This window comes from Heteronotia binoei, chromosome 12 (assembly GCF_032191835.1).
Source record: "Heteronotia binoei isolate CCM8104 ecotype False Entrance Well chromosome 12, APGP_CSIRO_Hbin_v1, whole genome shotgun sequence".
NCBI lineage: Eukaryota > Metazoa > Chordata > Lepidosauria > Squamata > Gekkonidae > Heteronotia > Heteronotia binoei.
The window spans coordinates 82,370,256-82,385,752 of record NC_083234.1 but is presented as its reverse complement, the minus strand read 5'-3'; the positions used below and the strand labels follow the sequence as shown (position 1 = coordinate 82,385,752).

General features: G+C 47.4%; 1 protein-coding gene across 1 annotated transcript in view; it reads left to right on the top strand.

Moving 5' to 3' along the window:
* COL5A1 (collagen type V alpha 1 chain) overlaps positions 1-15,497 on the top strand; it is a 451,358-nt gene that overhangs the window by 107,792 nt on the left and 328,069 nt on the right. The gene's annotated exons all lie outside the window — the stretch shown is intronic.

The window sequence follows — 15,497 nt, the reverse complement described above, 5'->3', positions numbered from 1 at the left end:
CTCACTTTTGAGAGACTAAGTGTTGAGGGACACACCCATGACCACTGGGAATTGTCTTCTGCTCCCTTCTGATGCTTCTTTTGCATTGCTAACATGCCTTCTTGCACATGGCACCGGATAGATGTGCCAGCTGGAAATACAGAGAAGGTTAGCAGGCTTCTGTACCCAGCCACACCTTGTGTGGAGATTCTGTACTTCTGTGTCATCTGGGACTATGTGTACCTGTGGCTGCTTCTCTAGTGGGCTCATGGCCTCAGAGGTTTCCACACCCCCACACCCCGCACCTCGAGAGCCCTGCCCATCTGGTCCAACCCCCTGCTCAGTGCACCATCAGCATAGAGCATCCCTGGCCAGTGTTTGTCCAGCTGCTGCTTCAAGACTGCCAGGGAGGGGAGCTCACCACCTCCCTATGCAGCCGATTCCACTGCTGGATGCTCTTCCTGACTCCTAATATGCTCTGCTGCCAAGAGGAACCGTTCCCTGCCCTCCTCTAAGGGACAGCCTTTCAGAGACTTCAGGAGAGCAGTCCTGTCCCCCCTCCGCCTCCTCTTCTCCAGACTGACCACTCCCAAGGCCCTCATAGTGGGTCTTGTTCTCCAGGCCCCTGATCATCTTCATTGCTCTCTTCTGCATATGCTCCATTCTGTCCACATCCTTTTGGAAGTGAGGCTTTGAAAACTGCACACAGTACTCCAGGTGTGCGGCCTGACCAATGCAGTGTACAGCAGTACTATGCAATCTTGTGGTTTGGATGTTATGCCTCTGTTGATACACTGCATTAGCCTTTTTTGCTACTGCAGGAACACTGACTGCTCATATATAGTTTACAGTCCACCCGTAACTCAGGCTCTTGTTCACGCATAAAAGGTAAAGGTAGTCCCCTGTGCAAGCACCAGTCATTTTCGACTCTGGGGTGATGTTGCTTTCACAATGTTTTCACGGCAGACTTTATACACGGTGGTTTGCCCTTGCCTTCCCCCCTACGCTTTCCCCCCAGCAAACTGGGTACTCATTTTACTGACCTTGGAAGGATGGGAGGTTGAGTCAATCTGGAGCTGGCTACCGGAACCAGCTTCCGCTGGGATCGAACTCAGACCGTGTGGGCTCCGAATGCAGTACTGCATCTTTATCACTCTGCACCACGGGGCTCTTTGTTCACGCATATTGCTACCCAAAAGTGTGTTCCCATCCAGTATGCGTGTTCCCCATTTTTATTACCCAGATGCAGAACTCTGCACTTGTCCATATTGAATTGCAACATTCTCATACCATACTGGATCTAACAGCATTAACTTCACCATCTCAGGCTCATTTACTTGTTCATCTTTCAACATTATATATACCATTAAATGCCAACAATGCCCTTCAGTTCTCTACATAGGGCAAACAGGACAAACCCTACGCCAGAGGATAAATGGACACAAATCTGACATCAGGAATCACAGAACTGAGAAATTACAGAACTGAGAAATCTGTGGGAGAACACTTTAATCTTCCAAAGCATTCAATGGGTGACCTCAAAGTAGCTGTTTTACTGCAAAGGAACTTCAAGAACAGAATGGAGAGAGAAATTGCTGAATTACAAATTATCATGAACACCTCCCCAGGACTGAACAGGGATATTGGTTTTTTATCTCATTACATATGCTAAACTAACTTTCACTGAGTATAGCTATATATCCACAGTATTCCAATGTATTTCTCTTTTAGAACAATGTATCAGAATAATGTTTTTTTGTATTGACATACTCAAATATAGGCTGTTTATATCATTACATAAACTAACTCATCTTCCACTATATTTTAATGTACCTTGTTTTTCTAATGGCAAACTAATATGCGTTTCTCTTTTAGAACAGTGTATCAGAATATTGGGGGGGGGGGTTGTATTGACATGCTCAGATAAGGGATATTGGCTGTTTATCTTATTACATATACTAACCCATCTTCAATTATATTTTAATGTATTCCTTTTTTTCTAATGGCAAGCAATAATGATGTTATAACCTCTTGAGAAACTATGCCTTCTATTTAAACCCAGAACTTACAAAGCCAGAATGATACCCAGATTTATGGCACTTCACACCTATGATATCAATCTGCTTTTTATCACCCTCCACTGTTGTTTCATCCCAGTTCAGCACTAACAAACACAGACCCCAATTTGTGATTCTTTTAATCTGCTAAAAACATTCCCATGACTCTACATACCAACACACTGCCCACTTTTTCTATATTAAGGGCTGCTCGCCATTCCATTTTTGTCTCATGAAGTCTGCTTAGAGGATACAAAAGCTTACATTCTGAATAAAACTTAGTTGGTCTTAAAGGTGCAACATGTCTACTGCTTCGTTCTATTGTTTCAGACCAACACAGCTGCCCACTTGGATCTATACTCATGACAACCACTTTTCCAGGGTGTTCAGAACTTGTTGAATTATATCTATATTTTCCAGTGTGTTCACTGCTCCTCCCATTTTGGCATGATCTGCAAATGTAGTGAGTAGTCCCTTCATCCGGTTTTCCAGATCATTTATAAAAAACACTGAAAAGTACTAGGCCCAGAACTGAGCCCTGTGGCACCCCACTGGACACCTCCCTCCAATCTGATAAAATGCCATTGGCAACCGCTCTTTGGATGTAGTTCTCCAACCAGTTCCCTGTCCACCTCAGTATCCTCGAGTCCAGTCTACAGTCACAGAATTATAGAGTTGGAAGGAACCTCCAGAGTCATCTAGTCCAACCCCCGGTACAATGCAGGAAATTCAGAAGTGCCCTCATGCCCCCAGTGACCCCTGAAGCCCAGAAGATGGCAAAACAAAACACCTCTCCAGGATCCCGTGCCAAACTGGCCAGGAGAAAAATTGCTGCCTGATCCAACAGCAGTGAACATCATTTCCCTCGGCATGTAAGAAGGGGCCATAAACACTAAGCACTGATGCAACTCTTCCTGCCCTCCTTCCCATGGCCTGCCTAAGTTCACAGGATCAGTATTGCTGTCAGATGGCCATCTAGCCTCTGTTTAAAAGCCTCCAAAGAAGGAGAGCCCCCCACCTCCTGAGGAAGCCTGTTCCACTGAGGAACTGCTCTAATTGTCAGGAAGTTCTTCCTAATGTTTATTTAAAAACTCTACTGCTTTAATTTCAACCTGTTGGTTCTGGTTCTACCTTCTGGAGTAGCAGAAAACAACTCTGCATCATCCTCTATATGGCAGCCTTTCAAATATTTGAAGATAGTGATCATATCACCTCTCAGTCATCTCCTCTCCAGGCTAAACATCCTCAGCTCCTTCCAGGACCTTGCAGGACTTGGTCTCCAAACCCCTCACCATCTTTGTTGCCCTTCTCTAGACACAGTCCTCCAGTTTATCCATCAGAACGTCATGGGGGAACTGTCAGAAGCTTTACTGAGATCCAGGTAACTGATGTCAGTGGTGGTGTCATTATCTAGGAAGCTTGTCACTCTACCAAAGAAGGAAATTAGGTTGTTGACAAATCCATTCTGACTTCCTCAAATCACCAAGTTTTTCTTCAGATTTTCACAGATTGACTTCTTTAAAATCTACTCCAGTATCTTCCCTGGTCAAACTGGTCTGTAGTTTCCTGGCTCATCTTTATTCCCTTTTTTGAAAACTAGGATGAAATTTGCCCTCCTCAGTCTTGTGTCCTTCAAGAGGTCTTGAAGACAATAGATAAAAATTCTGCAAGCTCTCTAGAAAGCTTTTTGAACACTCTCAGGCGCACTCTCCCTGGCTTGGGGGATTTGCACTCATCTCAACAACCTCTGTGTTCATGACTTGAGCTTGCAAGAGTTCTTGTTTCAGGTGAACCTACCCTTCACTTGCTCCTTTCCTTTCCAGCAGTCTTGCCCATGGAATGACTCTCAGCGTGCCTCTGAGTTCATTAAAGTCTGACCTCCCAAAAACTGGCTATGAACTTCCTTGGCCCTCCACAACAAAAGGAATTATAGGAGGACTTAGTCACTTCCCCCTATGGTCCCTACCATGATCACCCCATCTACCAGTTCTCACCTGATGGTTGATTGTTATATCTCACTCTACTCTGGCCAGCCCCTGAGGCTGACCCAGGAACTCCAGCTGATCCGGAATGCAGCAGTGTGAGTCCTGACAGGAACATCACAGATAGCACATATATGACCTGCACTGCACCAGCTGCATTGGCTCCCAGTGGAGGACCAAGTCAAGTTCAAGCTTTTGGTATCGACTTGTAAGGCCTTGAGTGGTCAGAGACCAATTTGTCTCCTCTAGTGTTGTCCACAGGAGGGCATTGTACTCTCAGGACAGTAACTTGTTAGCAGTCCCTGGCCCTAAAGATGCACAGCTGTCCTCAGTGATGGATGGGGCCTTCTTAGTCCTGGCCCCAACCTGGTGGAACTCTGCCAAACTCCATCAGGGCTCTGTGGGATCTTATGCAATTCTGCAGAGCCTGTAAGGCAACAGTTCCATTTTGAACTGCTGTTCTGTTTATTTGCTTCAGCTTGCTCACCCCCTCCGCCCCCTGCTCCCAAAGTAGCCAGCAGTCTGCACTTCGGATAGAAATATCATTTGCCATCTGTTTTTACAATGTTCTAATCTCTTGTATGCTTTTAAACTATGTTTTTGCTGTAATTGTTTTTAAATATAAAAAAAACACGCATTGAAACCTGCTGTATTGGCATTGAAGTTGATGCCTTCTTCCAAAGATGAGGATTACTTTGCATGCTCTCCCTTGAGGACAGGTTAGGCAGCAGAGCATTAATTAGAGAGTTAATAAAGGAATGCACAGGGGAAAACCCCTTCAACCACAAGTACTTCTTTAACTTCAAGATTAGTGAAGGAATGTTGGGTGATTGAAAAGTAAGCAAAATTCTCTGCATTTGAGACAGATCATTAAGTGATTCGATGGTAATCAAGTCAATTTTGTGATAGTTCCAATGAAGTAGTTCACAGAGATGAGATTTAACTAAATGTTTACTTCTCCAGCATGGGGTCTTCCCGCCATAGGGACAAACTGTGATGCTGTAGAACCAATGGTTGCACATTCCTTTCATGGCCCACAAATGCCATCAGACCCCATATGATGCGCTGCAGATTGACACCCCTTTAAAGGGGCTGAAGCTCCAATAGAGGCATCACCCAACTGGACTGAGTGAACTTTATCCATTAGCACTGGCAGGCTCTTTATTTTGTTTTTAAATATGTTGTACATTGCCCAGAGCCCCACTATGGCCGGGATTGGGAGATCCATAAATGTAATCAATCAGTCAATATTAAGTCAAGCCCCTCGTAGCTTCGTCTATCATTTGAAAAAGGAAGTTGTCAGCCAGGCAGGTCAGGAAGTTGCATGACTTTGGATGCTCAGCAGAATGTCAGGGAAGTTGAGGTCCCCCATAACTAACTACTAGGTCATGTTGCTTGGGGAGACTGTCAAGCTGCTCAAAGAGGGCAGCATCCACCTCCTCACCCTAGTCAGGTGGTCCGTAGCAGACTCCAACCACGATACTGTTTGTCCTTTCTTCCCTTACCCTCCCCTGCCTCCTCCGGTATTTCTCTACGAGCAAACCCTTTCCTCACACACAGGACCACTCTCTTCCTTTTCGACCCTTTTCCTTGAACAATTCATATTCATCCACTGCTACATTCCATTCATCCCACCAAGTCTCTGTAATGTCTCCTAAATCACATCGTTCTGTCTGCATTAGAAGCTCGAGCTCTTCCTTCTTATGGCCCATGCTTTGGGCACTTGAAGCCTTGCACCTTTGCCTCCATTTGGCCTGCCCCCCCCAGTGAACCTCTGCTGTTTCCTGCCCTTCACTGAAGGCCCCGTGTTGGCCATCTCCCTCTCTTTGTGGCCTCCTGATGAATGTCCCCAGGTTCCTGCCACACACATTCTTCCCTGCCCTTGATTGGTGAACCCATCATGAACTAGCAGGCCACCTTCCAGAAGGCCCAACCCACTCCTGTCCAACCAAGAAGATCCAAGTGATGCAGATATAAACCCCATCGTGGCTGGAGCTAGGGAGAGCACTGGAGGTCCTTGAAGGTTGGAAAGATGTGCATTACTACTTAGCCCCAGGCACCTGTGAGGCTTGGGTCTGGTTTGCTGTGGGCTGTCCACACTGTGAGATTTGTCCAGCCCCTCTTCAGTCCCCAGAGAGGCTTGATAGGGCCAGGATGCTGCTGTGTGCTGCGCATGGCTGTGACTGCAGCCTTTGGAAGTGATGCCAGCAGCCAGAAGCAGGGCTGGCTCTGTCGGGAGGCAACCTGAGAGGGTTGGAGGGGCCTCAGCCTCATGACCTCCCTTCCACCCATCTGCTCAGCAGCTGTCCCCACCAAGGAGCCACCCCCCCTCTGCCACCCTGCTGCCTGGCTAGCTGTGTGGGCCAGGGTTTGCCCACCATTGCTGGCTGCCCAAAACTCACGCAAGATTAAATAATCTAAAGAGAACCCAGGAGGCCACATGTGGGCGATATGTGACTTGATTCCCTATTTTGGAGGCTGATTGTTTGGTGGAGTGTTTGAGTGCGGTTGTACAAATCAGATCCACCTTGTTGCATGATGCCATTGCCCGCTGCCACTCCCTGCCATTCCAGAAGGACCATAGCAAAAGAAGAAGAAAAATTGCTTGAGATAGTTGAGTTCAGTCTTGCTATTTAGGTGTCTCTGTGTGCTGCTGGTGAATCTCGGCAGACTTGCAGCCAGTTCTTGTGATCATTTCTTAAATAGATGCAGTTGTTGGCAGAAGTGCAAAAGGCAGGCAGTACATTCTGTCTGATGTTGGCTGTTTAAAGGATGCACCTGACTTTGCATGCATAAGGGCAGGACAGACTGCAAACAATTCTGTTCTTTATGCAGGGTGATAAGTTTACTGACTTTAATGACCATGAGCTCCAGCAATTCTGCCTCTTTCCTGGCATATGAGATTATTTAGTTCATGAAGTTGCAATGACCAAGTGACTACAGCAGAGTCAGGCACAGAACTGCTCCGCAGGGTGCTGTTTGCGATGAAATTCACCAGGGAATGTGGAAATAAGCCAATGAGAACGAGGTTTGTGCCTCACATGAAGCTGAGCTATTCAAACAAGTTCTGCTTATTATGTTATGGCAGAGCAGGAAGAAATTCAGTAGGTGTCACTGGAGATTAGCAGCACCTTCAAGATTAATGTAGGTTCTCCTGAGGCAGAGGTTATGAAGAAATACACACAGGAGAGCCAAAGAGCTATGAATTGTAGGAAGTACCGGGTGAGATGCGATTATGTAAACCTCAAATGCAATCAAAAAAATTGCAAAGAGAAAACTTCAGGGATGGGCACAAACCACATTTTTGCAGTTCAGTTCATGGTTCATGGCTAACCACAAACTTACACAAACTGATACGCTGGTTTGCAAACTGAACTAGAGTTTGTGATCCATTTCAAGTTTAATCCCCTACTTTGTGCTGGCTGCGGCTTTCCCCAGCCATCAGAAAGAAGGGAGTAAAGTGCCCCTTGAAAGACACTTCTTCACCTCCTCCTTTCTAGGGATGTGCAAAAACCCCCCACACCACAGGGAAATTTGGGTTTATGGGAGGGGGGCGGGATATCCCTGAATATTAGATTCAGTGCCTGATATTCGGCTGTTCCCAAATACATGGCTCCATTATATGCTAAGGACCATTGAAGTCAGTGGGAAAACATAGGGCATAATGTATGGTGGGGGAGGGGGCTTGAGGATTGCGGTGCAGCTGCAGGAGCCTCCCCCCCCCACAAAACCCCCAAGTTCCAGAAAGATTGGACCAGAGGTCCAGTTTTAGTGACATTCAAAGAGAGTGCCTCCATCTGTGATGGGAAGAACTAACCCAGTCAGTGGTCAGATTCTCCTAGGAAATCCCTGTAGTCAAGTTAACTGTGTTGAGGGTGCTTGTTTGTAAGGAACATAATGCTGCAGGAAAAGTGCCACACACAGGACCTTTGTTCAAATTAAAGAATCTGAATCACAAATGGGGGGAGGGGGGCTTTCTTCAAAGATTGCAGTACAGAACTTGTGCATGGACTCTCTGCATGCAAAACAGTTGCCCACTGAACCAGAAGAAATACCCTTGTGGAATCCTTCAACACTCTGCTTGTTGGTCACTGAAAGATCGTGGACACCAGGGCACTTGGGCTTTAAAAGAAGCTTCTGAAAAGCCAAGGCTGCTCAAGAGGAACCTCAACTTAAGTGCAAATAAATTGTACAAGTATTTCCTCTGCTCTTCTTTTAAAAGCTAGTAGTTAGTTACTTTGGAAACTTCTCACTGCACTGTACTTATCCTAGTTCTTGGTTCCAGCATGGCATATTCCTGAAGAAAAAAGCATTTTTATCTATCATAACAAAGCTGAGAGACTAGTCAAGTCAATGGAGCCCCCAGGACTTAATAGAAATATCAGCTTCTTATCTCAGAAGATATACTAAGTTGCTCAGTTCTCAATTTCCCCCAGAAATCAGACTGTTGGTCTTAAAGGAGCCACTGGACTCAAATTTAGTTCTCAGATATGTTATTACCGGTAACTCTTTCATTGTCTATGCTGAATGCAAACGTGCAACTATTTCAGTCTTGCCAAATATGTTAATCCAAGTTTACATGCATTAACTGCTCAGTTACTTTGACATCTAGATTCTATTAGTGCTTCCTGGCAACTAAACCCCCACCTATGTGTAATATTTGAGGAAATCCATTTCATTGAATCTTACGGATCTCTGATCTCGATTATACCACCCAGCATTGACTTTTGCTTGTGCCGCTGGATTCTTCTAACGTCATTCTAGATGTTGTTTTGTATCTGCATGCTCTCATCTTGCCTTAATCCAATCTCAGCTATACTCAGTGATCGATCACCCAGTTCTTATGTGTCTTGACTCTAACTGGTTCTTCCTGACAGCCAACCAACCCCCACCCCGCACCGTATGGCTGATTTCACACTGTGAAACTGACCCAATATTATCCTGCAGAGAAAAAACCTGCCTGAGTTTGGTCCATTTCTGGGCTATCAGACAGCAGCCGCTGAAAGGACAGGATCTGAGCAGCAGTCCGTGGTTGCCTGTTCACACTGCTAGCATGGCTCAACCACGGACCACTGCGGAAAGGAGGGCTGTTCTTTTTAAAAAGTCCCCTGTTTGTGCGTTCAAGCAGAGAAGCACATAAGCGCTCCTCTGAGAGGGGTTAGGGGGAAAACCCCCCTACTGTGCTGGAAACAGCTTGGTGGGATCACACAGCTCTTCCGCTTATGAGTCACCCTGGGGCATTCAGACAGCAGACGATCATGCGACCTACATCCAATTCAGGGGGATGGTACTGGGAAAATCCAGTTAGCTTTTAATGCGGATAGGAGGTGTCTGGAGATGGGGTGAGAGTGGGTGCAGCTCGGAGGGCAGATGTGCTCATGTGATCGTGCACTTTTAATCCGAATGGGAGGCAGGGCTGGGTTGGGCCAAATCTCCTGTGAGAAACCACCCATAGTGTAACAGTTGGATACTAAATAAAACTTTGTTGGTCTTAAAGATGCCACTGGACTCTAATTTTGTTCTTACCTGTGATGGCCTAGCTCTTTGGCATTACGCAGGGTGTACCATGAGGAGGTGAGCTAGGGTTGCACCCCAATTGAAGATCCCTGAGAGGGAGAGAGAGGGGCCCGGTCCTGCCATTCTCCCATCAGAGGAACCTCGTGTGGCTGCCCTTCCGCACTCCTCCTGGAGTCCCTCTCTGGGGTACTGCCGCTGTCTGTCTGGGGTCCTGCCATGCCCCTTTCGTGATCTACATCTGAGAATGATGTGTGGATGGGAATAATTCTAGTGCTGCTGTTTTTAATCAGCATTCAGTTTCAGTTTGGGGATGAGGGAGGGTGGGGCATTTCTCTGCCAATCGGACTCTTTATCTTTGGGAAGAGTATTCCCCCCAGCTTCCCAGCACAGACTGAGAGAGGATGCAGGCACAAGCAGGTGCTCACTGCAGTCGCCCTCAAAGCCTCTGCTTGGGAAGCCAAACAGTGGTAAGTTGACCTTCAGGAAGACCAACCGCTCAACCATCCAGGAGCACAGATGAGGGTGATGTGGGCAGTGTCACCATATGAGAAAAAAACGCACTCACTCTTGATGCTTGTTGGTGGGATGAGAGGAGCTCTTGGGCCATGGCAGAGAGGTCTGGCCATACCACCTCCTTCACAGCCCAGTAGCTCAGTGGATGCATGTTTTGTGACTTGTAAGGCCCTGAAAGGTACTCCCTCACCATCGCAGCTCCCGTGTCTGCTTTCAGGGGCCTTCCTCAGCCAGAGAGGCCAATGAGTTGCCCAGTGATTGCCAACTCAGCACTTCTTGTGGCAGGAGCCTTGTGGGGGATGCTGCCCAGCAGGGGAGGTCGGGGATGAGCAGCAGCAGCAGCAGCTTTCACCCCTCTCCTCCTTAGCTCCCAGCAACGTGCCCCTCTTGGCCCACCTGCTCTCAACCTGCCTGGAGTGCTTGCCTCTCCAGCAATTGAGCTCGTTGGCCCACTTGGCGATCTTGCCCTTGATATGCGGGTCATGCATGGTTGCCAACATGTATGTCTTGTCCTGGGTGAGAGGCTGAAAGCAGACTGCCTCGAGTCTGTCCTGCAGCCTAGTCACCAGGTGCACACTGCTGGAAGCAAGTCTGCACAGCCTGCAGCTGGCACCAGAAACGAGGCCATGTAAACCACGGGGACAACCAGTGGCTCACTCACTGTGTCACACAAGAGCATCTCTGTGTTCGTCTTGAAGGGCCCAGTCTGAAAGATGGCCACCCAGTTCTCCTGGGTGAAGCGACTGTCTGCCCGAATGACCCCGGTCTCAGAGATCAGGGCACCCAGGGCTGCTTTCTGCTCCACCAAGGTGGAGTTCCCGCGAGTGCTGACATCACCAAACAGGCAGTGATTTGGCACTGTTTCTCACACACCAGATAAGTGTCCTTACTGCTGCGTGAGAAGTGACCCCCAATTTCTGGAGGGGATGCCTGTAGTCAGGGGTTGTGGCAATGTACCAGGTATCCTCTCAGGATGCCTGGCCCAATGTATCCCTTACTGTGTTGTGGAGAAAGTGGCCAGCACAGGAGATGTGTTTGAGGCCCAGACACTCAGTTGCTGCCTTCATGTTTGAGACACCATCTGTGACCATGAAGCCCCTGGGGATGTGCCTGCCTACCCAGTCCTCTAACTATCTTTCAGTGATGGCTCTGATGTTGTCCACTATGCATGGCACACTGAGTGGTTGGGTGAGCAGCAGAGCCGAGTGATAGCTAGCCTGCTGGCCCTGCCTACTATTAGCGTCACCCTACCCCCAACCTCGCTAGGTTGCCATCAGAGCACAGTCAGGGAGAGGTACCCTTCATGTGTGTGTTGGGAGCTCCAGAGATCTGTGATGAAGTGAACAGTTTCCCCAGCAACATGGGACAAATGCTCTTTCATGAGGGACCTAGTGGCCCTGTAAAGAGAGGATACGACATACCTGCTCATTGTGGTTCAAGAAGGAACCTTGTTCCAGGCTGCTAAGTACTGGAGCATCTCATGCAACCCAAGATTCTCAGTTACTCTGAAGGGAAGCCTGTGAGTGATCATCTTGGCAGGGTGCCAAGCTACCATGGCTCTTCTCTTCCTTGGCACACCAGTTCCACTCCCACCAAACATCTCCAGCAGAGATGCCTGACATCCCTGCCCTGTTGTGGAACTCTCTGGGAGAGCTCTAGAGGTGGTCACAGCATGTCTCATCACCTGGCTGGGTGGTGGTTGCCACTTGGGCACCCCAGCGGCAGCCAGTCTTTCCCCCTGAAGAAGCTCTGCCTGCAGGTGCTTTTGCAGGTGGTTCTGCATCCTGGACGGAGTCAGGTGGGTGGGGTTCCTTACAGGACTGATCTGAGCCCTACACAGCTGGCACTGTTCACAGTGGTGATCCTCCTTCAGCTGCAAGTACTTCCAGAACTGGAGGTGACCAGCAGTTTGGGTCACCTATTGAGCTGCCTCCTGTTGAGAGGCTCAGGGTAGACACATCATGTCTTGGGATGGCAGGAGGAGAAGGGGGTTGAGATGGTGACATCTCATGTGTCTCCATCTCTTCCTCCTCCACTCCCTCTAGCCTCCCATCTTGACCATGCCCAGAGGAGCCAAAGCAATAGGATGGTCATCCTCAGGCCAGCTTTTCCTTTAGCTCCTCCACAACACTCTGCATCCTTGGGGTGATCTTTTTGGACAGAAAACTGTCCCCAAGGATCAGCTCCAAAGATGACTGCTCTTGCTGCCCCTCCTGCTGCTGCTGAGGAGGGACTGCCTGAGAAGTTAGGAGAAGTTCCTTAGCAGACTCTTATTAGTACAACAACAGCTGGAGGAGGGACGGCCTGAGAAGCAGACCCCTGCCCAGTATCAGCACCTCAATGAAGAGGCCAAAGTGGGGCTTCTTCATTGCAACTCTACGGTCAGAGGTTGGAGTGGTGAAAGATGGCTATGGGGCAGTCTTGCGCAAAGATGGGGGGATACTACAGTCCTCCCCCTGCCCTCAACCCCCCCCCCAGCCTGCTTTGCCCCTAGGGCCCCTTTGAATTTACTTCCTGCCACTCATGTCACCCTTGGTCAAACTCTATCTAATCTGTGGGTAAGGTAGAGTGTTTAGGCACCTAACTCACTGCACTGTGACCTTAGCCTAACAGAACCTGACGCACTCTGCTTTTTATAGGTCCCTAACCTGTCCTTTTGTTGTTGTTTTTATTTGGTTAAAGAAACCAGGTGATCTCTGTGATCCTGCCTCTTCCTGGCTAAAGTTTTTTTTTAAAAAAAGATTACCTTGAGATGGAAAGCAAACCTTTTTAGAAGGTGTGTTCTGTATTAAACTTATCCTGACCAGAATCTGAAACAAACCAGATGTCCTTATAAATTAGAAATCAAGTGTCCCCTATTGACTAGAGAAAATCTGGGGTTCAACCTATGAAATGTAAAAAGGCACTGGCCTTCAGTCACTGAAGGCAAGGTGCACACACATCCTGGTTTCTTTTTCCACTGAAACCTGTTCTGCCCTACTTACACTGCTTTTAGGTAAAACCTACCCTTCTTTTGAAAGCACCCCCTTTGTGGCCTAGTTGGTTGAGTGTAAACTATAGTCCTAAACTAGATTACTTTAAAAAGGGTTTTAGAGTGGGAAAAAAATCAATTTCTTAGCAGACCCTTATTAGTACAACAACCTATTTAATGGCCCTACCTAAACTAGAAACACTCAGGACCAGAGTTTTGAAACCAAATGACAGAAACCTTGACCTAAAACCACACAACTAATAGCACACACTCTTAGAACAACCCACAACAAGCCCCAGTGCTTCCCACCTCAGCTGCCAAATTAAAGGGATTTCAAAGAATAATTACACTACACAGCAAAACAACAGAAACCTTGACCTAAAAATGCACAACTAACTCTGAGAACATTCCACAACAAGCACTGGTCCTCCCTCCCATCCACCAAACCAAAAGAATTTTAAGGGAAGATTACACAACACAACAAAACAGCACCTCAGCAGCATGGCTGCCTCAGCAAGAAAGGGCAAAACCACAACTGTTTGAAAAAAAAACAAAGAACAAAAACACAATCCACCCACACCCACCACCAATGATCACTGAACCAGAAGGAATACAACAGGAGAACTTTAAAAAACCAAATCTTCACAAATCACAACACTGTGCAATCACAACAGAGAACCACTAGAGCACTAGCAAGGACAACAAACTAGCAACACACAACCCACACCAGCAGCTGCCCCCCCCCCAGCTACCAAGAGGACCACCAATCACCAATGGAAACAGCAGTAAACTCTCAAAAAGTATCAAACACCCCCCCCCCACTGGACACACACACAATACTGCAACCACTAACTGGGGCCATGATCAAAAACTGAACAAGTACACGATAAACAGTGCACAAAACCCCCAGTCCCCCCACCCAGCAGCTAAAGGAAATATAAATGCAAACAATTCAACAATAATATTTCAAATGCAGCAGGTGAAACCAAACTTTTAAAACTTTAAGAACTATTTAACTTTAAAAGATTAATCTGACCCCCACCCCAACAGAAAAGAACGTAACAAGCTGCCCACCCACCCACCCACCCACCCACCCACCCACCCACCCAGAACTGAACAAGTAGAGGAACACTTTTTAAGAAAGTCCTATTACTCCTTTTAGATCCTTCTTTTCTTAAAAGAAACACACAACAATCCCCCAACCTTACCTGATGATGTCTTCTTCAGTCCACACAGCCAGGCAGGCCAAGGAAGCAGAGAGCAGCAGCAGCAGCTGAAGCCAGGGGCCAGCAGCTACACAATCTCTCAGCCAAACAGCCAGCCAGCAATGGAGTCTAGCCATGTACAGAGCAATTTCCAAAAAGAACACTGCCCTGTGATTGGACAGAGAGCATTTCAACTTGCAATTCTATTGTCAGAATTGCAAGTTTCCATCCCCCTCCCCCACAGGCAAGGTAGGTGGTGCTTAGCTGGGCTGGCATAGCCCAGCCAGAAGCAACACCAGCCTTGCCAAGCTACATGTATTCGCAATTTGAAAATGCATGGCTGTGATTGGTTGTTGAGGACCCCTCTCCACCTCCCCCCCCCCCCCCCCCGATACCAGGGAACTGAGGGAAGAGGTGGGAAAAGGCAAGAAATGGCAGGAAAGGAGGTAAGTGGCTTCCCTTTAACCTTTAAACCCCTTTCTAGTAGTTATCCAGGGCAGCCATATTCAGCACCTGAATCACATCAGAGAATCTGATTCAGCTGTATTTGGCTCTGAATACAGTCCAATCAGCCAGTATTTGGGGCTGTATTCAGTTTGGCCAAACCAAATGCACACCCCTTCTCCTTTCTGCTGGCCATGGCTATCTGCAGCCAGCAAAAAGGAGGGGATGGAATGCCTCCAAGAGTCACTTCACCCCCTCCTTTCTGTTGGCTGCGTCTTTCCCTGGTCCAAAGAGAACCTGAATCTAGGCTTCTCCCTGCAGGCTCAGTTCTGTTCTGCTCCCTTGCCCAGTTGCTTTAATGGGGCTTCACAAGAGAGCCCGAAGCCGGCTGGTAGGGAGGCTTCTCCCTGCCTCTCAGTTGTTGATTTAAGTGGCTTGAAGCCATTTATACCGTGCTTTCTACTCCCCATGCCAAGCTGTGGGGAGCTAAAAGCAGGGTTTAAATTTAAGTCCTTCTCTCTGCTTACCACAGCATTTCACCATTTAAACCAGGGGTGTCAAATTCATTTGTTATCAGGGCCGAATCTGACATAAATGAGACCTTGTTGGGCCAGGCCGTGAGTGTCATAATATGTCAGGTAGCAGACACAGACAATTAAATATTTGTTTTTAAAAAAACTTAAAATAAAATGTGCTGAAAACTTAGCACTCTTGCAATATTTTGTTTATCTAACAGTCTCTGATAACTGACATCTCTTGTTCTGAATTACTGCATCAAAAACAGGAGACAATGTCTGTGCTGTAGCAATTTTGAATATGCTGTTTAGGT